Source organism: Elephas maximus, chromosome 15, assembly GCF_024166365.1.
Source record: "Elephas maximus indicus isolate mEleMax1 chromosome 15, mEleMax1 primary haplotype, whole genome shotgun sequence".
NCBI lineage: Eukaryota > Metazoa > Chordata > Mammalia > Proboscidea > Elephantidae > Elephas > Elephas maximus.
The window spans coordinates 59,126,265-59,152,404 of record NC_064833.1 but is presented as its reverse complement, the minus strand read 5'-3'; positions in this window follow the sequence as shown (position 1 = coordinate 59,152,404).

Here is a 26,140-nt window from a genome sequence, read left to right as displayed (position 1 = left end):
AAGTTAGATGAAATGGTTAATTCTTTTAGAGATACAAATTACCAAAGCAACAGATAGCCCAAACGTTACTATGTCTAATGAAGACACTGAATTCATAGGTAAAGAGCCTTCCAACAAAGAAAGCTACAGGCCCAGAAGGCTTCATTGGCAAATTGTACTAGACATTTAGGAAGAAATAATACTAATCATACACAAATTTATTAGAAAATAGAAGACAGAGAAGAATTCCCAAATTCTTTTATGAGTCTGGTATTACCCTGATTCTAAACTAATCAAAAACATTTTAAGCCAGGGCAACTCAGATTAGTATCCCTAACGAACATGGTCAGAGATATGATTAACAAAACATTAAATTGCACAACATATAAAAATGATATCACATTACAACCAAGCAGCATTTATATTCTAAGATTGTATGATTATTTCAACATTCAAAACTAAATAAATGCAACTCACCCTATCAGCAAAACACCAAAAAGAAAAAAAAAAAACTATATGACCATCTACATAGATAAAGAAAAATAATTTTAAGTAGTTTAGCTTTCATTCATGGTCATGGTTTTCAGCTAAATAGTAATAGGCAGGATAAGGGTATCTACACAGTATTTACAAGTAATATCATATATAATTTTTTTAAAAAGAATGTTTTCTCTCTAAAATCGTGAACAAAGCATGGTTGTCTACTTTTACCACTTTTGCTCTCCATTATTCTGGAGCTCCTAGCCAATATAATGTATATTAGATACGGCAAGAAAAAAAAAATACCATTTGCATGGAAAGTAATAAACTTTTTATTTGCAGATGACGTGAATCACTACATGAAAAATTATAAATGATTTACATAAAGGATTAAAAATAAAAAAAAGACGTTGCTGTCCAGTTGATTCCTACTCATAGTAACCCTAGAGGACAGAGTAGAAGTACCCCATAGGGCTTCCAAGGAATGGCTGGTGGATTCAAACTGCCGATCCTTTGGTTAACCGCCGAGCTCTTAAGCACTGTGCCGCCAGGGATCCTCATAAAGTACATAAAGCAAATATGTGAATTTGGTAAAGTTTTAAGAATCAAGGTCAACATATTGCATTATTATATACTAATGACAAAAAAAAAGCACTTGGGAATTGAAATTTTAAGACTGGTGACATTTACAATAGCATCAAAAAACATGGAATACTTACGGCTAGATCTAACAAAATATGTGTAAAATTTGTATTCTGAAAACTGAAAAACAGAAATCAAAGAAAGTAAAATGAATAGAAAGGTATACTGTGTTCACAGATTGAAAGACTCCCTATTGCTATGGCATTAATATTGCCAAAATTGATCTATAGATTTAATGCAATAACAATTACATTCCCGGCAGAAAGTTTTGTAGAAGTCGGCAAGCTGATTCCAAAGTTTATGGGAAAGATCAAAGGACTTAGAATAGCCAAAACAACTTGGAAATATTAAACAAATTTGAATAATGCTACAGAAATTAAGACACTATGGTATATAGGTTAATCGAACAGCTAGAGAGTTCAGAAATATGCCCACATATCTGTAGTCAATCTATTTCTGATAATGTCGCCAAAGTAATTCAATGAAGAGAAACCGTTTTTCAACTAACTGTACTGGAAAAAGTGGACATCCATTTACAAAAAGTGATCTGTGACACAAACTTTGCACCACCTACAAAACTAACTTGAAATGAATCTTAAACCTAAATGTAAAACTTACATTACTTTTAGAAAAAAAGAAGAAAACCTTAGGAGAAAATCTTTGTATCATTGTGATAGACAAGTATTTCTGAAGACATGAAATACACACATTTTCGAGGAAAATAATAGTAAATTAATCTTGGTCAAAATTAATAACTTCTCACATACACTGTTTAGAAAGTGACAAGGCAAGGCACAGGTTGCAGTAAAATATTTGCAAAAGAAGTATTTGATTAAGGACCATTTAATTAAAGTCACAATGAGATACCTCTGCACAGTCATTAGGATGGCAAAAGTTAAAAAAAAAAAAAAAAAAAGACAAACAGGCCAAGGTAATGAGGAAAAAACCTTATATTCAACAAATGGTGCTGGAACAATTGCATACCCTCACAAACACATTAACCATTATATTATACCATACACAAAAACTAAATTGAGATGGAGAATAGATATAAGTATGAAAGATAAAATGTTAAATGTCTAGAAGAATACAGGAGAAAATCTTCAAAATTTTAAGGTATCCTAGATTTTTTTAGATAGTATAAGAAATGAGACCAAACAAATAAATGATAAAATTGGACTTTACTAAAATTAAAAATATTTCTTCATCAATAGCATTAGAAAACAAAAAGCCAAGCCTCAGACTGAGAGAAAATATTTCCAATATATATCTCACAGAAGACTTGTATTCAAAATATATGATGAATATGACAACTTAATAATAAAACAAAAATATAATTAAATTTACCTTTTGCTGTCAAATCAATTCCTATTCATAGTGAGCCAATAGGACAGTGTAGAACTGCCTCATAGAGTTTCCAAGGAGTGGCTGGTGCATTTGAACAGCAGACCTTAAATATAGGCAAAAGATGTGAAATGAACTTTACAAAAAAGGACTTAACGTTGCTGTTGTTAGGTGCTGTTGAGTTGCTTCTAACCCAGAAACCCTATGGACAACGGAAGGAAACACTGCCTGGTCCTGTGCCATCCTCACGATTGTTACTATGCTTGAGCACATCATTGCAGACACTGCCAATCCATCTTGTTGAGGGTCTTCCTAGATGGTATAAAATAAGCACATCATAAGATGCTCAACATTATTAGTTATCAGGGAAAACAAATTAAAAACATATGAGATACCTACATACTTGATAAAAACCAAACAACCAAACACACTGCTGTCTAGTGGAATGTGACTTACAGTGATCCTATAAGACAGAGCAGAACTGCCCCGTAGAATTTCCAAGGACAGGCTGATGGATTCAAACTGTTGATCTTTTGGTTAGCAGTCTGAGCTCTTAACCACAGCACCACCAAGGCTCCCAATAGAATGGCTAAAACTGAGAAGAGAGATAAAACCAATAAAAATGCATGTACCTGGTATAAACGTGGATCAGCTGGAACTCTTGTGCCTATAGGATTTAAAATGATACAACTACTTTAAACACATTCCATATGGTCAAGTGTTTATCCAAGACAAATCAAAACATGTGTTTACATAGAGACTTGTAAAAGAATGCCCATACCAACTTCATTCATAATAGCTAAAAACTGGGAATAGGCTAAAAGTCCATAAACAGGCTAATTAATAAAACTTGGACAAATCCATACAATGGAAATCTACTCCACAGTTAAAACATGAACTACTCTTACATGCAACAAGTATCTTTTTCAAAACAACTATGCTGGGCAAATAAGCCAGGCACAAAATAATTCATACTATATAATTGCATTTATATGAAATTTGGAAAAACTAACCCATAGTAAGAAACAGCAGGTTAGTCTTTCCCTGGGTCCAGGATTGTTGGTGGTGATTTTGAGTAATTTTAAAGGAAAACAAAGGTACTTGGAGTAATGGAAATGTTATATGTCTTGAAGGTACTGGTGGCTATATATACATATGCATATATTTTTGCCAAAATTAATTGAATTGTATACTTAAAATAGATGTTTCTTATTTTATGTAAATTATGCCTCAAAACTTGAATTTTAGGGAGATTTACCAATTTATATTAGGGAGAATTAATTGATTATGTAACCAATATGCCTCATGGAATTGAGGTGTCAAAAATTTTAAGTTTTGCATTAGAAAAACATAAAGGATTCCCTTACCCATTACATTAAAAGTCATCTTGTCAAATGTTGTTAAAAATCTATGCGTGGTAACAATAAGTACTCTTTTAGCTAGGCTATAAACTAACCCTTAAAAGTAGCTAGATAACTAGGCCCACTCAAACCAGAAAGGCTGGTTTCATTATTCATTTAACTTTTACTTAAAATTCAGAAAACAATAGAAATTAATAAACATTATGTTTTCAAAAACTAATGAATGTATCCTTTTTTCAAGATTAATGAACATATTCTGTTTTCAAGATGGATGAAAAGAGCCTGTTTTCAAAACTTTAGGGGTCTTGTAACGAGGAATCACTGATCTTGTGATTGTCCTGTAACTGTTTAGCAAATTTACATAAATGTCCACCCATCAGAAATTTTGTTACAAAGTTCCTGATAACTTTATATATAAGCACATTAAGCATCCTGATTACCTCAGGCACTCATTTAGTGGGCAAATGATGTGTTGGTCAACTGCATATTGTCTATTAAACCTGCAGAGCAAGCTATTACTGGTGTTCTGAGTTCTTTATTTTTTGACAGAGACAATTGTCTATGTCACATCATTTTAGTCTTATTACCAATGGCAAGTCTAATAATATGGTAAGCCTTGGTGGCACAATGGTTAAGAACTCAGCTGCTAACCAAAAAGTCAGCTGTTGGAATTCACCAGCCACTCCTTGGAAACCCTATGGGGCAGTTTTACTCTGTCTTACAGGGTCACTATGAGTTGGAATGGACTGGATGGCAACAGGTTTGGGCTTTTTTGTTTTTTTTTTTCCGTTTGTTTTTTCTGTCAATAAAACAGACTTTCAAAGCTCAGAGTAACCCTCTTCCCACAAACGAGCATTTATTATCTTCTTCTGGGCCATAAAATAGAAAAGCCTAATTTTTAATCACATGCTTTACGCATTTGACTCTTCTGTAGTCAAATTGCTTGTTTCTGACTAAACTAATTCATAATGAGTATTTGGTTTTCAGTCCGGTTATTTCAATTGCTATAATGATAAACTAAGTTAAACAGATTAATGCGATTGTTTGTGTACCTTTCAACCTTCAAACAGAAGATCTATTCCAATAAAAACCTGGGATATGTATGGTCAGCAGTAAAATTTATCTTTTTTATATTGAACGGGACGATTTAATTACACAAACGCAGAGAAGAAATATGTTTTCTCATGCATGAGATGCAAAATATTCAGTACTGCATAAGAACTAACTTTGAGAAACTTCACTGACTTTCAAAATTGTTCCAAGTCTATTGATACCAAAAACAAAAACAAAAAAAACCAAACCCAGTGCCATCGAGTCGATTCCGACTCCTAGCGACCCTATAGGACAGAGTAGAACTGCCCCACAGAGTTTCCAAGGAGCGCCTGGCGGATTCCAACTGCCCACCCTTTGGTTAGCAGCCGTTGCACTTAACCTCTAGGCCACCAGGGTTTCCAAGTATATCGATAGTAAATATTAATTAATTAAATCATATGAAGAACATGTTATCCTAGGTCCATTTTGAACTTTATCTATATGTCAACTCAAGGAAGAGTAATAAAGAAATCTTTTTTAAGAGGAATAATGACTGACAATTTAATATGGTGGGTTAGAAATCTCAGACTGTGTGTTTTTGTGTTGTTTTATCTACGGGGGTGATAGAGAAGTCTGGATACCTCATGACCAACTTCTGAGTTTTTTTTTTTAAGTCAGGGAAGGTTAGCTATATCGTTTCCTAATATCTGTTATCTAAACTTTCCTTGTTTCCAGGAGTTAGTGATTCTTAAAATTTCAGGTCCATCTCTATTTATTTATTCAGATTTTATCAGGTAAAGACAAGGAAATGTGGATGGGGAAAGGAAGTTTCTAGGTTTATAAAGGAGGGAGGTAATCCTAGAGGAAGGACAGAGTAAGATATATGTGTACTCAAAGACAGCACATACAGTGGTGGGAAAAAGAAAAAAGTTGTTAGAGTTTGCTGCATGACTAGCTGGTGACTAAATAATGTAGCTGTGGGAGCCATGTCCTAAATTCCTAGAGTCACACTTGATCTGGAGAGATGGGACCGTGCAGGCCTGAAAAATCACCGGCTCAGAAATGAACAAGGTCTTCTAAGACCAGAGTTTGTTCCCTACTTTCTGGTATGGGTGAGCCTAAATGTTCTTGAATTATTGTTAGAAGGGTCAGGCACCTGAAAAATATCTGAGATTGAACTGTTTTTTAATCTGATGAGTAACTGTGTCAAATGGATAAAAAAATATATTCTGTCTATCTAAAGCAAAAGAGTACTCAGCAGAAGGCTATCAGGGATTCAGAAAAATGATGAGTGGCTGGAACATCAGACTTGGAAAACAGGCAGACTTGACATTTGGTAATAACACTAATTTTACTGTATGTCTATGTGGAGTGGTACATTGAAATAAGATAATTATAATGATAAAAACATTATTGAGAAAGGATTTGCTTTGTGCTAGGTTCTAAGTACTTTAAAAGTAATATTTCCTTTCTTAGAAAAAACTGATGGAACATGTGCTATTATTACTCTCATTTTACAGATGAAGAATCTGAGCGGAAATTGGTGGAATCGCTTTACGTCAAACGGCCAGCAAGCGCTAACAGTGAGTGTGGGAATTTGAACTGGACACATAGATTTTTAGAACTGTGTTTCAAAATTTCTAATTGTGAGGATTTTAACATTATATTCTGGCAACGGATTGTTAAATTCTTTTACTTAGGATCAGTGTATTTGGGTCTGTTTGATACTGAGTCTTTGGTATTTGTTGAGACATAATTTATGGTCAAGTATGAACCCAATTTTTAAAAAATGTCTATGTGCTCTTAAGATGAACGTTTGTTGTATAATTTTGAATAAAATTATACATAGGTCAATTGGATTAAGCTAGCTAAATTTTGTTTAAACAGTCTGTATCCTTACCTGTTTTATTTTTGGGTGATAAAGTACTATAAAAGGGTGTGTTAAATCTCCCACTAAGATTGTAGACTTGTAACTTATCTTTGCATTTCTATTAATATTTGCTTAATATGCTTTGTGACTTTATTCCATGTATAAAATTTTAAGTCTAAACAAAATGTGCCTTTGATTATTATGTAGTGACCCTCTTTATTTTAAATAATATTTTTACATTTTTTTCCCTTTGCTGTTATCTTCCCATCTTCTTATGGGTTTACTGAGCCTTTTTAAAATTCATTTTTTCCTATTTAGTGGGTCACCATAAGTATTACATATATTCCCTATATTTCTTTTACTACAGAAAAATCCAGCATATGCAGTGTATACCTATATCTATATCTACCTCCTCCAGAGCAATACAAGATTCTCAGAACATTTTAACTTTTATCACCCACTCCTATGTTCCAGGATATTTGAGTGCCATATTTTAGATATACCTTGTATTTTATCTCTCCAAATTAGACACCCTATTACCATTTTCTCCATCATTGTTACCATAGATTTGAACATCTATTTACAATTTCTTTTGACACTATACTTCTATTAGCTCAGATTTTATTTTGGGATCGTTTCCATTTTCTTAAAGCTGTTTCCTTAGAAATTGCTTTATTGAGGGATAATTGAGGTAAATTCCAACCTGGGACTGTTCCTCTTCACTGCGTTTCTCTGCACGATCATTTAGCTCTTTCTTTGTACATTCCGTTGTTTTGGATTGCCACCCGATGTTTGTCTGGGCTTTATGTGTAGAAATCCTATGAGGCCTGTGTTAAGTGAGAATTCTTCCAGAAAGCTTTTGCCTTTGCTTCTACATGTTCGCTAGCACCAACCATTCAAGATCACTCTTCCAATTTAATATCCCCCTTCTGAGCTTTCCAGATTATGCAATAACATAAAAGTTTCATCCAAATTCAAATACCCCTGGGGAATTTTTTTTCTCTGGTGACTGGATTTACTTCCAGCCACTACCCCTTCACTGAATCTTTAGCCCCTCAAGGACACCAATTTCATAGAAGAGTCTTGATAAAAATACCCAGTTATCCAAGCCTGTGATATTAAACCATAAACAAGGGCAGGAGTCACATGTCAAAATATTTAAAATATGACATATAACATTGTACACATCTTACTGTTTTCAAATATTTTACCTTGGTTTCAGTTTGCATGGTCACGCCCATATTTGCTTCAGAAAATATGGTGACATTGCATCAGGCTAAACATGTTGAAAAGCACGCAATTAAGATTTGCTTGATTACTTCACTCCTCTGTTCATACTGCTTCTTTTCAGGAAATAAATAACGTCACTACTTACTTCAACAACATTTTATCAAGCACTTCTTTTATTCCCCTATATTAGCTTGTACAGAAGCAAAAAAGGGAGGAGCTGAGACTGTTCTTTAAAAAAGTCAAATTAATATTTACAGCAATAAATTGGGGCTATGAAAAAAATTATTTTTTATTTGGATGAAAAAAGTCATGGTAAGGAACCCTAGTGGTAGAGTGGTTAACTTCTCAGCTGCTAATCAAGAGGTTGGTGATTTCGAGCCCACCCGTTGCTCTTTGGGAGAAAGATGTGGCAGCCTGTTCCCATAAACATTGTAGCCTTGGAAACACTATGGAGCAGTTCCACTCTGTCCACGAGGGCCACTATGAGTTGGAATCAACTCAGCAGCAATGGTTTTTTTTTTTTTTAATGACAAACTGTTCATAAAATACTGTGGGATACAGAATAGGAAGCCCCTAACTGCAACTGCAAAGGTGAAAAGATCCCACAGGCATGTTTTAGCTGAATCTTGATCAAGTTAACATGATGCCTTCATGATATCATAAGCAGCCTGGTGATATTAGGAGATGCGTAGAGGTATTAGGTAGTGGCCAGAACTTAGAAGGCATTGTATGGAGCCCTAAGAGATTGGACTTTACTTCACTGCCAATGAAGAACAATTATTTGGACTTACTTAAGAAATGATGAAGTAAAAGAACTGAACAGAAGATTTCAAAGGGTGGCTTGAGAAAACAAAGTAAGTACTATCATGAAATGTGCAAAGACCTGGGGTTAGAAAACCAAAAGGGGAGAACATGCTCAGCATTTCTCAAGCTGAAAGAACAAAAGAGAAAATTCAAGTCTCAAGTTGCAAATTGAAAGATTCTACAGGACAATTACTAAACAACACACGAAGCATCAAAAAAAGATAGAAGGAATACACAGAATCACTGTATCAAAAAGAATTGGTTGATTTTCAACCATTTCAGGAGGTAGCATATAATCAAGAACCAATGGTATTGAAGGAGGAAGTCCAAGCTGCACTGAATGCATTGGTGAAAAACAAGGCTCCAGGAATAATGGAATATCAATTTAGATGTTTCAATGAATGGATGCAATGCTGGAAGCACTCATTCGTCTATGCCAAGAAATTTGGAAGACAGCTACCTGGCCAACTGACTTGAAGAGATCCATATTTGTGCCCATTCCATAGAAAGGTTATTCAACAGAATGCAGAGATTATTGAACAATATCATTAATATAACACACAATTAAATTTTGCTGAAGATCATTGAAAAGCGGTTGTAGCAGTACATCTACGGGGAACTGCCAGAAATTCAGGCCAGAGTCAGAAGAGCACGTTGAAAAAGAGATGTCATTGCTGATGTCGGATAGATTCTGGCTAAAAGCAGAGAATACCAGAAGGAGGTTTACCTGTGTTTTATTGACTATTGAAAGGCATTTGACTGTGTAGATCATAACAAATTATGGATAACATTGCAAATAATGGGAATTACAGAACACTTAATTGTGCTTGTATGGAGCCCGTATATAGACCAAGAGGCAGTTGTTCGAATACAATGAGGGAATACTGTATGGTTTAAGGTCAGGAAAGGTGTGCATCAGTGATGTATTCTTTCAACATACTTTTTCAGTCTGTATGCTGAGCAAATAATCCTCGAAGCTGGAATATATTGAAGAAGAGCATGGCATCAGAATTGAAGAAAAATTCATTAACAACTTTTGATATGCAGATGATAAACCTTGCTTGTTGAAAGTGAAGAGGACTTGAAGCACTTACTGATGATGATCAAAGACTACAGTCTTCAGTATGGATTACAGCTCAACATAAAACAAATTCTCACAACTGGACCAATAAGAAACATCATGATAAATGGAGAAAAGATTAAAGTTGTCAAGGATTTCATTTTACTTGTATACACAATCAAAACCCATGCAAGCAGCAGTTAAGAAATCTAATGACACACTGCATTGAGCAGATCTGCTGCAAAAAACCTCTTTAAAGTATTAACAATAAAGATGTCACTTTGGGGACTAAAGTGTTCCTGACCCAAGCCATAATATTTTCAATAGCCTTGTATGCATGTGAAAGTTGGACAATGAATAAAGAAGACCGAAGAAAAATTGATGCCTTTGAATTAGGGTGTTGGTGAAGAATATTGACTATACTACTAACTGCCAAAAGAACAAAACAAATCTGTTTTGGGAGAAGCACATCCAGAATGCTCCTTAGAAGCAGAGATGGCAAGACTTCATCTCATGACTTCTGGACTCAAGACTTCTGAACATGTTATCAGGAGGGATCAGTCTCTGGAGAATGACACCATGCTTGGCAAAGCAGAGGGTTAGTGAAAAAGAGAAAGACCCTCAACAAGATGAAGTGCTACAGTGGCTGCAACAATGGGCTCAAACATAGCAATGACCATGAGGATGACACAGACCCGAAGGGTTGCTGTGAGTTGGAATTGGTTTCACAGCACCTAATAATCACTACATCATCTGGACTTAAGCAGGTAGGTACATAAACAAATTTGCATTTTTAAAAGACATATGAAAAGTGAATTGAAAGTGAAGAGATTAGTGTCAGAGAGAGATTATGGTAGCCTCTTTGATTTAAAGAGGTTCTGAAACTCTCGGATTTCTGAAAACATGAGATTTGTGCAGATCTTGATCCTAAAGAAAGAGGCAAGTAGAATATCATGACTTAAATTTTGAGCCTTTTTAATCATTGTCATTATTATCTGCATTCTTAAAAATATTACGTACTACCAATCTTTGGAAACCCTGATGGCATAGTGGTTAAATGCTATGGCTGCAAACCAAAGAGTCACAGTTCGAATCCTCCAGGCACTCCCTGGAAACTCTATGGGGCAGTTCTACTCTGTCCTATAGAGTCGCTATGAGTTGGAATCAACTCGACAGCACTGGGCTTGGTTTGGCTTTTGTTACCAATCCTTAGCAATGACCATTCCCATCAAAAGGGGGACTCCACCCATGTTCTAAGGAAATTATTGTTTCAGTATCAAATAGATAAATTTTCTATAAGCCTATTTAGAACTATAAATGTCTTTATCTCGCTGCTTTTCTACCACGGGCCTTCAACATAGAAATTCTTTTACTGCATCAAGATAGTGTGTCCTTTAAGATCCCATAACTAGTAGCCTTAAAATGGCTGCATTTCCTTCTGAAAATTTCAAACGTAAACAGAATTGCTTAAAAATTATTTAATTTTCTGTTAATGCCAAAAAGACAGTAATCAGTCATGGATACAAGAATAAGAAATGATCAAGAATAATGGATATTTTTGGAAAGGATAGCTTTGGGTGAAGTGTTGATGTGGTACAGGTGAGGCCAAGGGATCTACTGGTTAATTAAGAGTTGTAAGTTCAAGAGGAAAGTGAAAGTGCAGCGAAGAAGTATTATTTTTTAGACCCTAGAGGGAAAGACTCCTGCCATGGTTTTCATGTATTATAGAACCCTGCTATGGCCCTGCTCCAGCCATGCGCTGTCACTTAAGATGTCCATAAGGCTAAGAGAATGTTTCACTCAGAGCTCACGTTTCTTTTTCTAGATCATGCTTTGAGTTCCCAAGTCTCTTGAACGTTCCCTCTAATGGCACCCAGATTGTTCTCCGGGTCTGTGCAGGTAGTTTCCTTTTTCTATGTCTGTCCCGCAACACTCGTGACCAAGAACTTGCTTTTTGTGGAAGAAGTGAAAGGAGCTTGGAAGTGCATACAGGCCCCTTATGGTGTGGAACTGATCTGGGGTGAGAAGAGAATGGGAGGCAGTACTTCCACCAACAGTCATGGAGTTTTACCCTTGACGTCATTTTGGATTATTTTGACAAGGTAGGAGTAGAGAGCATGTTTTACCTTTAAAGTTTGATAGCTTGATTTACAACTTTAGTATTTAAACATATAGTATGTGAACTCCTTTTTATCTCTTACTTTTCGGCCCAAAACATTAGGGACAGACCTATGAAAAGGGAATACCAAAAACATACTTTTCCAACTTGACAGTTTGTTTCTGTGTTCTTTCATCATAATCACCTCTTAGCTTGGAAAGTCCAATTCAATTAATGAAATCAGAACAAGCTGCTAGAATCAGAAAGCTGGAACTAGAAGAAACTTTAAATCCTTCGTCCCTAATCTTAAAGAGGAAGCCATTTAGAGCATGCATTGCGTCTCAAATGACCCAGAGAGGTAGTGGCAGAGTTAAGATAAAAACCCAGATAAATATAAACCTTCATATTTCTCTTTGTCTTTTATTAGTTAATTATTTCGTTTCTTTCCCAATGGACTTCTTCTTCTTACTGGTAAGACTTTAGGTCTTACCAAAAGGTTAAAAAAAAAAATTATACCAGTGCATGTTGTAAAGTCAAGATTCAGTGAGTTTTTTTTAATTCCATTTTTAATTTTTTAAATAACCAATTTTATTTCTACTGAATTAGTGGTTGAATTTATTTGGGAGTGTTAGGTGGTATTTGTCAAATATTTTATTAATATTTACAGAAAAACATCTTAAAATTGAAATTATGATTTCTTTATCCACATGTTTACATAAATACTTGAAAATTCTAAGAGAACATGGGAATGTGAACAAAAAAATAGCAGGGATATTCTACTTAGTGAATAATATGCATATCCCAAACTTTGTAAAAACTAATATAGATCAATTAAGAAAATTTAGCAAATGATTAATGTGTCATACTGGTTTTAAAATTTATTTAATAATAACAATTCTCCAAAATGAAAAATCTCCCTTAGGAAACATAACTGGTAGTGTTAATATCTATATGAACTTATTACCGTGGCTTTCTTAACATTTTACAATTCTAATTTGGATATCATATTACATATATTAGAAATAATGGTCTCAAAATTACTACTCAGAAACTTACTGCTTATTTTGTGTTCAACTATCATCCAGCTATTTAGCCATATCTGATTACCCCATTCAATTAATTAAAACTTAAAGTCCACTCGCATTCTTCATTTATCAGACACGCATTTGAATTACAATGCACAAAGAGGCATTGGCACTCATTCTGGAAAACACAACTGCTTGGTGAAAGGCAAGAAGTCAGAGCTATAGGAAAGGAGCTTAAAAATGCACTACAGTAAAAATAAAGAGCAAACTATTTTTAGAAAATGTCATTCACATTAAAGTATTAGAGTTTGATATAAAACTTTGCTGGGTGCATGACCCCAGCTATTCACTTTTAGCACATATTAACAGAATTTTAAAAGGTGATCACCTGTAACATTGATATCTTTTCATATGCGATCCCTTTGAAGTCTTTGAGGAAGGCATATGGGCAAGAAAAGAAAAATAAAAGAGGAAAAGGTAAAGCAAGTGTTTGTAGATTCACAAAAGTACATATGTATTAACAGAATGAGAATCTACTTTTATACATTTTTCTTCTTTTGAATGTATTTTGAATTAGCCAATAAAACTCTATGGATCACGAAGGTACTATATGCAACAGATCATGGAAATGACAAAGGACTGGGCAGTGTTTCCCTCCATTGTACATGGAGTTGCCATGAGTTGAGGCCAACTTGACAGCAACTAACATTAATAATTGCCACAGAAAATCAACATAACTGAGAACTGATTTTAATCAGTAAAGGTGGAGATTTTCCACACTTTTTAAATTGAAGGGAAGAGGTAGCAGTTGGGCAATAATCTGCCAAGCAATGGACAAATGGCTCCTGGTAATGTAAATATAGATGTAAAAAAAAAAAAAATTCAACTTATCAGCACTAACTGGAATTGGCATTAAAAGCCTACAGATCAATTGGATCTTTAAACCATGGCTTTGTGGAGTAAGCAGAGATTTTCATAGATTCAAGTGGTTGGCATAATAACCTTGGGATCCGGATGACTCTGACCACGCCAGTAGGCTTGACTGATTCTACTGCCAGGTAGTAGAGATTGGTACCCATTCTCCTGCTGTGTTCGTGAGAGGTCAAAGGCAGAGAGCCAACCTTCCGTTATGAATGTGAATGGTGATGCTCAGAAATCACAGAGCGGAGACATAGCTTACTGAATTTGCTTCTAGGTGAAGAATTTCCAAAGGTTAAGGCAAAAGTTTATCATATTATATGCCCTTCTTAAAAGTGATTCCACAATCATAGAACCTATCAAGAGGCACCTCCTCTGAGTCAGGTATTTTTCATTGCACAGTCCAATGGAAACAGTCATTCAGCAGAAATGTTACCACACAGTACAAAATGTGCAGATGTCACCAGAATATTGAAATGCTGTGTCAGATTAAAGGTGACCACAAACTCTTCGACATTTCTCCCATCAAGAGATGGATTCTGTTTGTCATCCTCATTATCTGGTCGGTTCTGTGACTGCTTTGACCAGTGGATTATGGTGGAAGAATAGCTAGCCTTCCAGGCCTAGCCTTTAAGAGGATTGGATGTTTCTTTAGTCTTTTGGAGTCCTGAGCTACCATGTAAGAAGTTAGACTTCCCCTCTGGAAAAAACCACACGGAGAGGCCCTGAGACCAGATGGAGAGGAACAGGGTGCCAGGTGATCTCAACCTTTTACTCATCCCTGCCAAGGAAGTGGGGCTGTGAGTGAAGGTACCTTGGACCTTTGAGACAGTGAAGTGGCCAGTAGACTACCACTGAGTGACCTAATTTGGTACGTACATGGAAAGGAAGAATCACCCATATGAATCTGCACAAATTTCTAATCCACATAAATGTGAAATAATAAAGTGGTTATTGTTTTAAGCCACTGAGACTTTGGGTAGTTTTGTTACTCAGTAATATGTAACCAGACCAAAGGTTCGTTTTGAATTTACCTTAGTTCTTGTAATGTAATAAATTGCCTTCATTAAAAGGAAAGAAAATGTTAAGGCTAAGAAATTTTGTTTGTTTTGAAACAGATAAGAATGCCCAGACAGACTAAGGGTAATAACCAAGGGAACAAACACTCACAAGGGAAATTAGAAGGTCTTAGCATTAACAACGATAGTATCAATAATAACAGCAACTCTTATTGCTGGATGAGCTATGGTGGCACGGTGGTTAAGTGCTCGGCTGCTAACCGAAAGGTCCGTGGTTTGAACCGACCAGTCGCTCCACAGGAGAAAGATGTGGCAGTCTGCTTCCATAAAGGTTACAGCCTTGGAAGACTTATGGAATAGTTCCGCTCTGTCCTACAGGGTCACTGTGAGACAGAATCGAATTCATGGCAACAGGCTTGGTTTTTCGGGTTTTGGAACTAACTAGATAGAGAACTCTATCTATGTTATATCCTTCTGGTTTTTTTCCAAATAATATATTACCTTCAATTATATAATTATAATTCATAAAGGAGTTTTTTGTGTCACTGCTCGCCTTAAAGTACAGACCACATATTACTTTCTAAGAGCTTATTTTATTTTTAATATTTTGAGTGATAAAGCATAAAATATAAAGTGCTCTTATAAAATTTTACCCTCATCAAATCCCTAAAGGAATTAATGATTCATCATTAGGTACCCAGGGTAGAAGACACTAAGATTTCAATAGAGAGAGAAAATGAACAAAATATTCGTCATTTTCCATTCAAAACAACAATCCATGGTCAGTAAAACTCTTACAACTAAATGTTGCACATAATTTTTATAAAGTTTAGAAACTAAGACAGCTCAGGTATTTCCTTCAGAAAAATGTGAGGGTATTAACAATCCATTCAGAAATTGATGAAGACCAAGTACTGAGTAGGCAGCAAAAGTTTTCGTTTACAATCAAAATAGATTTTGAGTTTTCATATAAGATATTCATTAGGTGACTATTTTTATTACTTCAAGTGAACACAGTTACAATTAAACTGAGATAACCTTTCAATTTGGGGACAGCTTATTCAGACTTTATCCAGACTATTTGCAATTATGACTGAAAAGGTCACCTTTACACATGTACTACATGAAAGATGACCATGTTTTGTCCCTGCCACCATTTCATGGTTTTATCTTGGAAATTAATCGTATCAAATTGGTCCATAAAGGCATGCACCAGAATGAAAATTTAATATCTCATGGTCTTGGTGTAGTTAGGAGAAAACAAACAGACATGAATTCAACATGGAAAATTCATTTGGAATCTTTACTCATCAAAACCCAAGAATCTTAGCCACAAGTTATGCTGGAAGGGGCAGGAAAGTATGCTCCAGCAAGAGCAAGGAGCCTGATACTGGCAACACTGGCCAAGCAGAAAGGCCAGCCTGAGCAATCAGATACAGTCATGCATTTGTTCTCTGCACACATCTGAGGGACTGAATACAGGGGTTCAAACCTGTCTGTGCTCTGCGTGTCAATCCGCACACAAAAACACAAGCCTCATCCACTCAGAGAAAGGGATACCTTATTCTTATAAGCCTACTTAGACAAGGTGCCTTTTTCTAATTCTCACAAAAGTGCCATATATACAAGCAATGGTCCAAGGTCCAGCCTCCCCTGTTATGTTTCCAAGGAGACACAGAGAAACTCATCCACACTATTAGTCTCATCTGGAGTAAATCAAGGACTGAGCAGTTTGTAAGCTAGACACAAACACTTGAGGTCAGAAGAATTTAGAATTCGTTCCTGGAAGCTTTGTGTAGGTTGAAGAAAGCTATTCTGCTCAACAGCTAGATACTTCTGGGTAAAGGTAAGATCAGGCTCTTAGTCAAACCCAAAACCCAAATACTACCATCAAGTCAATTCTTACTCATAGTGACACTATAGGGCAGAACAGAACTGCCCCGTAAGGTTTACGAGGTTGTAATCTTTACGGAAGCAGATTACCACATCTTCTGCAGAGTGGTTGGTAGGTTCAAACCACCAACCTTCTGGGTAGCAGCCAAGTGCTTAACAACTGCACCACTAGGGCTCCTTTTTAGGCTCTTAGTAGAAAATGATAGGAGAAGGAGACAACCAAAAAATTAGGAATGATGGCAAAAGCATAGTCTAGGGTTAACTAATATATTACGTCTAGGTGCTTATTCAACTCAAAGACTGAGTCAGGTTGAGTTTGCAAGTTGCTTGTCATAAATGATGTGTTAAAAATTGGGCAGTATTAAAGATTAAACAAGAATTTTTGTGCTATGGTCCTTTATTTTTTGCCTCAAGACTCCTTAAGGGTATAAGTTTACTCTCCCCAATATTAGTAATGTTCATAATATTAATAATTGTGCATTAAAATATTAACCATTATAGATTAATAATATATGCCATATCTCAAGAACTGTGTTAAATTATTTAATCCTTACAATATTTCTATGAGGTCAATAATGTTTTCTTTGTCTTCTAATTTAGGAACCTGAATGAGACTAAAACCAAACCAAACCTGTTGCCATCGAGTTGGTTTCAACTCATAGCGACCCTATAGGACAGAGTAGAACCACCGCACAGGGTTTCCGAGGAGCGGCTGGTGGATTGGAACTGCTAACCTTTTGGTTAGCAGCCAGATGCTTTACCGCTGCACCGAGAGAGGTTAAGACATTGTAGACAGACACACAGCAGATAAGATGCAAAGCTAAGAGGACCCAAGGCTAATATTTTTTAAAAAGTTAATTATTACAATAAGCTACCTCTTCTCTGTGATTATAAGTACTTTGATTAAAAAGTTAAAGCACAATAAACATGAGAAACTTCATCAAATACTCCACATTTCATAAATAATGGATTATGCTAATGTGTTAGGCAGGTAAGTATTCAAGTAGTGTATTTGTGTGATGATCCCCGGAAACGACATGGGAAAGTAATACAGGAAAGTACAGAAACCAGTAAAGGATGTGTTTTCGACTAAGTTACCATGTTGTTGTTAGGTGCATTCCGGTCGGTTTCAACTCATTAGTGACCCTATGTACAACAGAACACTGCCTGGTCCTGAGCCATCCTCATAATCTTTGTTATGCTTGAGCCCATTGTTGCAGCCACTGTGTCAATCCATCTAGTTGAGGATCTTCCTCTTTTTCTATGACACGCTACTTTACTAAGCACGACATCCTTCTCCTGGGACTGACTGGTCCACTCTAATAACATGTCCAAAGTATGTGAATCCAAGTTTTGCCATCCTAACTTCTAAGGAGCATTCTAGCTGTACTTCCTCCAAGACAGATTTGTTTCTTCTTCTGACAGTACATGGTATATTCAATATTCTTCACCAACACCCTAATTCAAAGACATCAAGTTTTCTTTGGTTTTCCTTATTCATTGCCCAGGTTTCCCATGCAAATGAGGTGATTGAAAACACCATGGCTTGGGTCAGGGGCACCTTAGTCTTCGAAGTGACATTTATGATTTTTAACACTTTAAAGAGGTATTTTAAGATTTGCTGAATGCAATTTGTTGTTTGATTTCTTGACTACTGCTTCCATGCTCGTTGATTGTGGATCCAAGTAAAATGAAATCCTTGACAATTCAGTCTCTTCTCCACTTATCATGATGATGCTTATTGTGAGGATTTTTGTTTTCTTCATGTTGAGGTGCAATCCCTACCGAAGGCTGTAGTCTTTGATCTTTGTCAGTAAGTGCTCCAAGTCCTCTTCACTTTCAGCAAGCAAGTTTGTGTCATCTGCATAAAACAGGTTGTTAATGAGTCTTCCTTCAATTCTGATTCCATATTTTTCTTCATATAGTCCAGCTTCTCGTATTACTTGCTCAGCATACAGATTGAATAATGGTGAAAGTATACAACCTTGGTGTATACCTTTCCCGTTTTTAAACCATGCAGTACTCCCTTATTCTGTTCAAATTGGCTCTTGGTCTATGTACAGGTTCCTCATGAGCACAATTAAAAGTTTTGAAATTTCCATTCTTCTCAATGTTATCAATAATTTGTTATGATCCACACAGTCAAATGCCTTTGCATAGTCAATAAAACACAGGGAAACATCTTTCGGATATTCTTTGCTTTCAGCCATGATCCATCTGCCATTAGCAATGATATCCCTTGTTCCATATCCTCTTCTGAATCCAGCTTGAATTTCTGTTGACATTGCAAACACTTTTGAATGATCTTCAGCAAAATATTACTTGTGTTTTATATTAATGGTATTGTTCAATAATTACCATGGTTAATCTTTCTTTAGAAAGGGCACAAATATGGATCTCTTCCAGTTGGTTTGCCAAGTAGGTGTCTTCCCAAATTTCTTGGCATAAATGGCCGAGCACTTCCAGTGCTACATCCATTTGTTGAAACATCTCAATTGGTATTCCATCGTTTTCTGGAGCCTTGTTTTTCAATAGTGCCTTCATTACAGCTTGGACTACTTCCTTCAGTACCATCAGTTCCTCATCATATGCTACCTCCTGAGATGGTTGAATGTCAACCAGTTCTTTTTGGTACAGTGACTCTGTGTATTCCTTCCATCTTCTTTTGACGCTTCCTGCACCATTCAATATATTGCCCAGAAAATTCTTCAATATTGCAACATGAAGCTTGAATTTTTTCTTCATTTTTTTCAGCTTGAGAAACATGGAATGAGTTTTTCCCTTTTGGTTTTCTAACTCCAGGTCTTTGCACATGTCATTATAATACTTTGTATTCTCGAGCTGCCCTTTGAAATCTTTTGCTCAGCTGTTTTATTTCATTATTTCTTCTGTTTGCTTTAGCTACTTGACATTCAAGAGCAAGTTTCAGAGTCTCTTCTAATATCGTTTTTGATCTTTTCTTTCTTTCCTGTCTTTTAAACGACCTCTTGCTTTCTTCATGAATGATGCCCTTGCACAACTCGTCTGGTCTTTGATCATTAGTGTTTAGTGCAGCAAACCTATTCTTCAGATTGTCTCTGAATTCAGGTGGGATATACTGAAGGCCTTTGTCTAACCTAGCCTTACTAAATGTCTCATTACCTGAGTTCAGTTCTGAGAATCAGGCATACATTATAGCTGACCATCTGTACTTCAGTGTCTTTAACCTCACCATGTACTTAAATCAGATTGTTCCTCTCACCTGGATTCTTTGGAATATTTTACTCCTTTCGCACCTTTCTCTACCCTGCTCTTTTACCTGGGAAGCTGGTATGTGTGGACTACATTCAAGGGCCTCTTTACTCTCACAACTCTGGCTGGGTTCTGCCTTTGGGGAGAATTGGCAAAGATCACAGTAAGGGAGAAGAGAGGGTTTAAGATATTCCTTTATCTATGTCTCATCCTACGGGTCACCACAAGCTGGCTAATCATGCCCCTTCGTGGAGGCCCTCTAAACTGAGCTCTCTCAGCCTCTTGGTTCTAAGGGTTCGCTCCTCTGGCTACTTCAGGTTTTAGGCTAGGGCAGAAGCTTAAAGTTTCCAACCCTGATATATTAAACTCTAACTAGTTGTTTTTTTTTTTTTTTTTAATCTATTTTCTGGCCATAACTTTCTAAGTATTCTCTTAATTAAATTTTCCTCATATTATTAAATTTGTGTATGTCAAGCCTTTCATGATACACATCCCAGGCTGATAAACCAATTAATGAATACCTCGTCCCTCTTTTAATTACATAACCATATTTTTGTTGTTGTTCTTAGGTGCCATAGAGTCAGTTCCAACGCATACAACATAATGCACAACAAAACAAAACACTGCCTGGTTCTGCATCATTCTCACAATTGTTGTTATGCTTAATCCCATTGTTGCAGCCACTGTGTCAATCCATCTCATAGAGGGCTTTCCTATTTTTTACTGACCCTCTACTTTACCAAGCATGATGTCCTTCTCCAGGGACTGATCCCTCCTGACAATATGTCCAAAGTTTGTGAGACGTAGTTTCTTCATCCTTGCTTCTAAGGGGCATCTGGTCGTACTTTTTCCAAGACAGATTTGTTCATTCTTTTGGCAGTTCATGGTATATTCAATATTCTTTTCTAACACCACAATTCAAAGGTATCAATTCTTCTTTGGTCTTCCTTATTCATTGTCCAGCATTCACACGCATATGAGGTGATTGAAAACACCATAGATTGGGTCAGGCATGCCTTAGTCCTCAAGGTGACATCTCTACTTTCCAACATTTTAAGGAGGTCTTTTGCAGCAGATTTTCCCAATGCAATGTGTATTTTGATTTCTTGACTGCTGCTTACATAAGTGTTAATTGTGGATACAAGTAAAATGAAATCCCTGACAACCTCAATCTTTTCTCCATTTATCAGTGACGTTGCTTTTTGGTCTAGTTGTGAGGATTTTTGTTTTCTCTATTTTGAGGTATAATCCATACTGAAGGCTGTGGTCTTTGATCTTCATTAGTAAGTGCTTCAAGTCCTCTTCACTTTCAGCAAACAAGGCTGTGTCGTCTGCATGTTGTTAATGAGTCTTATTCCAATCTTAATGCCCTGTTCTTCTTCATATAGTTCAGCTTCTCGGATTATTGCTCAGCATACAGATTGAATAGTTAAGGTGAAAGGATTCTACCCTGAGGCATACCTTTCCTGACTTCGAATCATGCAGTACCCCCTTGTTCTGTTGGAATGAGTGCTTCTTGATCTAAGTACAGATCCCTCATGAGCACAGTTAAGTGTTCTGGAATTCCAATTCTTGGCAAAATTATCCATAATTTGTTATGATCCACACAGTCGAATGCCTTCAGCATAGTCAATAAGACACAGGTAAACATCTTTCTGGTATTCTCTGCTTTCAGCCAAGATTCATCTGACATCAGCAATGATATCTCTGGTTCCAAGTCGTCTTCTAAATCTGGCTTGAATTTCTGGTAGTTCCCTGTGGATACACTGCTGCATCTGCTTTTGAATGATCTTCAGCAAAATTTTGCTTGCATGTGATATTAATGATATGTAATTAATATCACTTAACCATATTACTCATCTTGAAAGTGAACAACCATTTAGACTCCTCCCTTTTCCTCTTTGTTCATACCCAATCTACTGCTGAATCATACTTAATCTGAAGATAAACTCATTTATTTTGTCTCTCATCCCACTAATTTGCCATATTTGAACTCACAAAATAGGATATGCTGTGCCTGCAAATTCTAGTTTCTTGTCTTTCCAGTTCATTCTCCATATTTCCAAATTAGAAACTTGGTCATATAATTTTTTTATTCAATGCTCCTTAGTAATTTTTCTACTACAGAGAAACACATTAAGAGCTGAAACGCAATGGCACTGCCTTGTTTTTCCAGGTCTTGCAAATTTTCTACCTTTGGCAGGGTGCAGTCTTACCACATTTTTATCACTTATTTTGATGGAAAACCTTTGAGTTTTCCTTCTCTGACATGTTTCTGCCTTATACACGTCCTAGCTTTCACAGGTTTTACTGTATAAGGAAATAAATTTCTAGAATATTTCTTTTATATAAAAAGTATTTCCTCTGCTATTCAATTTACTTGTATAAAATTCAAAGTCAGTGCTGAAAAACACTAAAAATAACTACCTCAGTTTGTCTTTTTTTTTTTTGTCTCACCTTCCTCTTTACCTTCATCCTCCTCCTCTTTCAGCTGGTGACTCCTATGAATGACTCCTAAGAGACCATTTTTTTCTTTTAGTGCTTTGATGATAAATGAGATTAAAAAATGTTTGCATTAAGTCAAAAGAATTGAAGAGATATTTTTACTTCACATTTAAAATCTCTTGCATTTACTCAGGCACTGGGTTGGGTTTTTAATCGGTATTATAGAGCAGTAGTTCTTACATCTGATTGTAAATTACAATCAAATGGTGAAAGTTTTGGTGGTGATTTTGAATTCCCTTTTTTATTTTTTTAACACAGTTTTGTTTCCAAGTATATTAATAAGGTGCAAATATTACTACATTATAATCAGAGCAATGATATACTAAGAATACATAACAATTTATCTACTCAGATGTATCTAATGGTATAATCTGGAAACAGATAAAATAAAAACATAGAGAATTGTAAACAAAAAGGAAAAATCCACAACCATGTATAAAGGAAAAACTTACAGAATTACAAGCAAATAACTACTCATGTCTATCAGAAACTGATCAGTCAAAAGCAGAGTTTTATCTATTTTTAATTATGATTCCAGGTCCCCATTACCAGTGATTTGAACTAAACAGATTGGAAGCCTCAGTGGCATAGTGGTTAAGTGCTATGGCTGCTAAGTAAGAGGTCGGCAGTTTGAATTCGCCAGACACTCCTTGGAAACTCTACGGGGCAGTTCTACTCCGTCGTATATGGTTGCTGTGAGTCAGAATTGACTTGACGGCAACAGGTTTGGTTTTTAAGATGGGATTTCATATCTGTAATTTTCAAAAACTCCTTTAGTATTCATGTACAGCCTAGTTTGGACATCACTGCTCTGTTAAAAAAAAAAAAAAATTTTTTTTTTTTTTTTTTTTTACTAGTCCTTAAAAGCCCACATGCTTAAAGTTGTTTATGATCTGACCAAGAAACCTCAGGAATCTCACCTAATCCATGAACATAATGTTAGATGGTGTCTAAAGTCCCTTCCATTTGTTTAAATTTAAAATATTCATGTAAATTAAAAATGACGAGGTTTGATTTAATTAGATCTTCCCAGATTGCTTGCAAATTTAACGCTATACCAGTTCAAAGCCTGAGTATTTTGCTGTTATCGTTGTTGATTTTTGAGTGCCGATTGTATTGAACAATAAGGAGGATACATAACAAACATTTGAAATGGCAACTTCAAGTTCTTACTAGGTTGCTGGAATCAACAGGCAAGAACCTAATTTCTGGCATCATACTTTCTACTAAGTTTTGAAAAGTTTCGTTTTCTAAACATAACAATAATACCACCTATTTGCTGGATTTGGGGGAGACTGTGTATAAATTACTGGCTGAGGGTAGACAATAAAAATACCATTTCTTCTACAGAAATATACCATCTAGTTAGGAAGACGAAGCATAGAAGCACAAAATAGTTAATACAAATGCAGTGTGGTCAGGGGTCAGGGAAAAGCCACTCAGTGTGGGCTGAGCCAGCTTCTCCCTCCTGCCTCTCCGAATTTCAATCTACCTAGGGGAGATAATCAAAAGAGGTTGACTTCAACAATAGGCTTTCCTGTGGTTTCTATGGCAACCAAATGAAAATAATCACAACATTTCACTTCAATTCTTAATGCAATTTTGTCAGTAACATTTACTGAGCACCCACTGTGTGCAGAGAAATGCACTAGAAGGTTATGGCAACAAGAAATTTTATTGTCATAAGTGGAAACTGCTAGGAGAAAATAACCTTCTCCATGAATACATTCTCTGAAATAAAGTATAGAATAAAATTCTGCCACATTATTTGTACTTTTGGGCTCCTATGTTTACCTTGAGCTATAAATGGTTCTCTGCAAACTTCTGCACAAGTTGCAAAGGGAAGGGTAGAATTTGTCCACTATAAGGAAAATGATTTCAATTATTTGAGAAAAAAATTGGGCACTATTCTACTAATGCTAGCAGATTCTCTCTAGAATTTTTCTCTTGGGAGTATAAATAAACTTATTTCCTCCCAAATATAAATATAGGTGAAGGATGTTTCACCAAAGTATGTGTTGTTTTCATTTGAAAGACCCTAGGAAGGTGAGGTTAAACAGTAAAACAATTATGGTGACCTTCCTCACAAAAGCACGCTATTTATTGGACAGTTACAGGATGTCAGCGAACTCAATGTATCTTCCTTCTAACTTCTCACACCTGTGTGTGGCTAGTCCCATCAGGCTAGAACAAATAACAGATGTCTTTTACTGACCTTCATATCTCTGTAAATTTCTTAATGAATAAAGTTTTTATACTGATGATAATTTCTTTGTTGCTGTTCAGTCAATTCTGACTCATGGTGACCCTATGCGTGCAGAGAACTGCTCTCCATAGGGTTTTCAAGGCTGTGACCACTTGGAAGTCTGGCAGAGTACCAAAGAAAGAAAGAAACTTGGAAACAATCCCTCTCCCTCAAAGACTGAGATTCAGATCTTATTGGAGAGGATGTGACCATGGCCTTATTGAATGGTAGACAATTTATCTGAGGTGTCACTGGCCAGACTGGTAAGTAGGAAACCGTATTCTGGGTGTTGAAAAGATGTGTAGGAAGTCTTTCACTGGAGCACCAGCAACACTGTGATACATCCCACCGAGGTACCACCAAGATTTGCTGAGAAGCTGTCCACTAGAGATCTGGTAAGGCTTGCTGGCAAGACAACTCCTAGGGTCCTGCTGAAATTTGCTGGAAAGCCTCCTTTCCCACCCAGAGTCCTTGTGAACTCAATGGAGAGTGAGTGCCACTGGATATCCTGTGTACCCAAGGTAGCTGTGTACCACAGGAGCAGAAACAAGAGCACATTAGAGCTAGAAATGAAACCTATTCCTCTTAATTGTTCCTCCTGCAACTTTACTTACAAAGTTTAGCATCGTGCCACTTGGCAAAGTAGAAATGTTTACAGGGTCCAGGTTCTTTATCACAAATCAGGGCAAAGAAGGATGGATTTGAAGCTGAGAGATAATATGTTGGTAAATGGCAGGTACCACCTTTTAACTGCAACAACATAACTATGTTTCTACCTAACAAGATTCAGCTATGGTTACTACAAGTTATCACTCTTTTCACAAAGCAAATAGTCATAAAGTTTCAAGAGCCATTTTATCCATTGTTGGCTATATTAATTACCCCCTTAAATTCTGCCATATGAATATTTTGTTACCTAAGAACCAAAGTGTAAGTTTAACCTCCCACAACTTGTATATATGTAAAAAAAAGATGGGCAAGAGGAAGGAGAAAACTATTAGGATTTACAAATAAACACGTACATAAAAAAGCAAAGAGAAAATAAATCTGCTCGATATCTCAATTCCATAACTGGTCACAATTCTGTTGCTGGTCTATAACTACATTCTTCTAATACCATTCTATTTTTCCTTACTCTTAGCAAGAAACTCAGCTGGTTGGGTTGTTTACTTGCTGGGTTAACTAAACCTTCATTTCAAATGTAGCTCAGTGTGGAATGTATTTGAGTGCTCAATAGTTCTGACATTTTTGAGTTGCTGTAGTTTTCCTGTTAGTGCAAAGAAGCACCTCAAAATACCCCCTGGGTTCTCAAGACAATTCTCTTTGCCCATTGTGTAACTCCCTCCTCCACCGGTAATTGGGATCAATCACTAAAGCCAGTAGCGTAATCCCTTTCTATGTCTG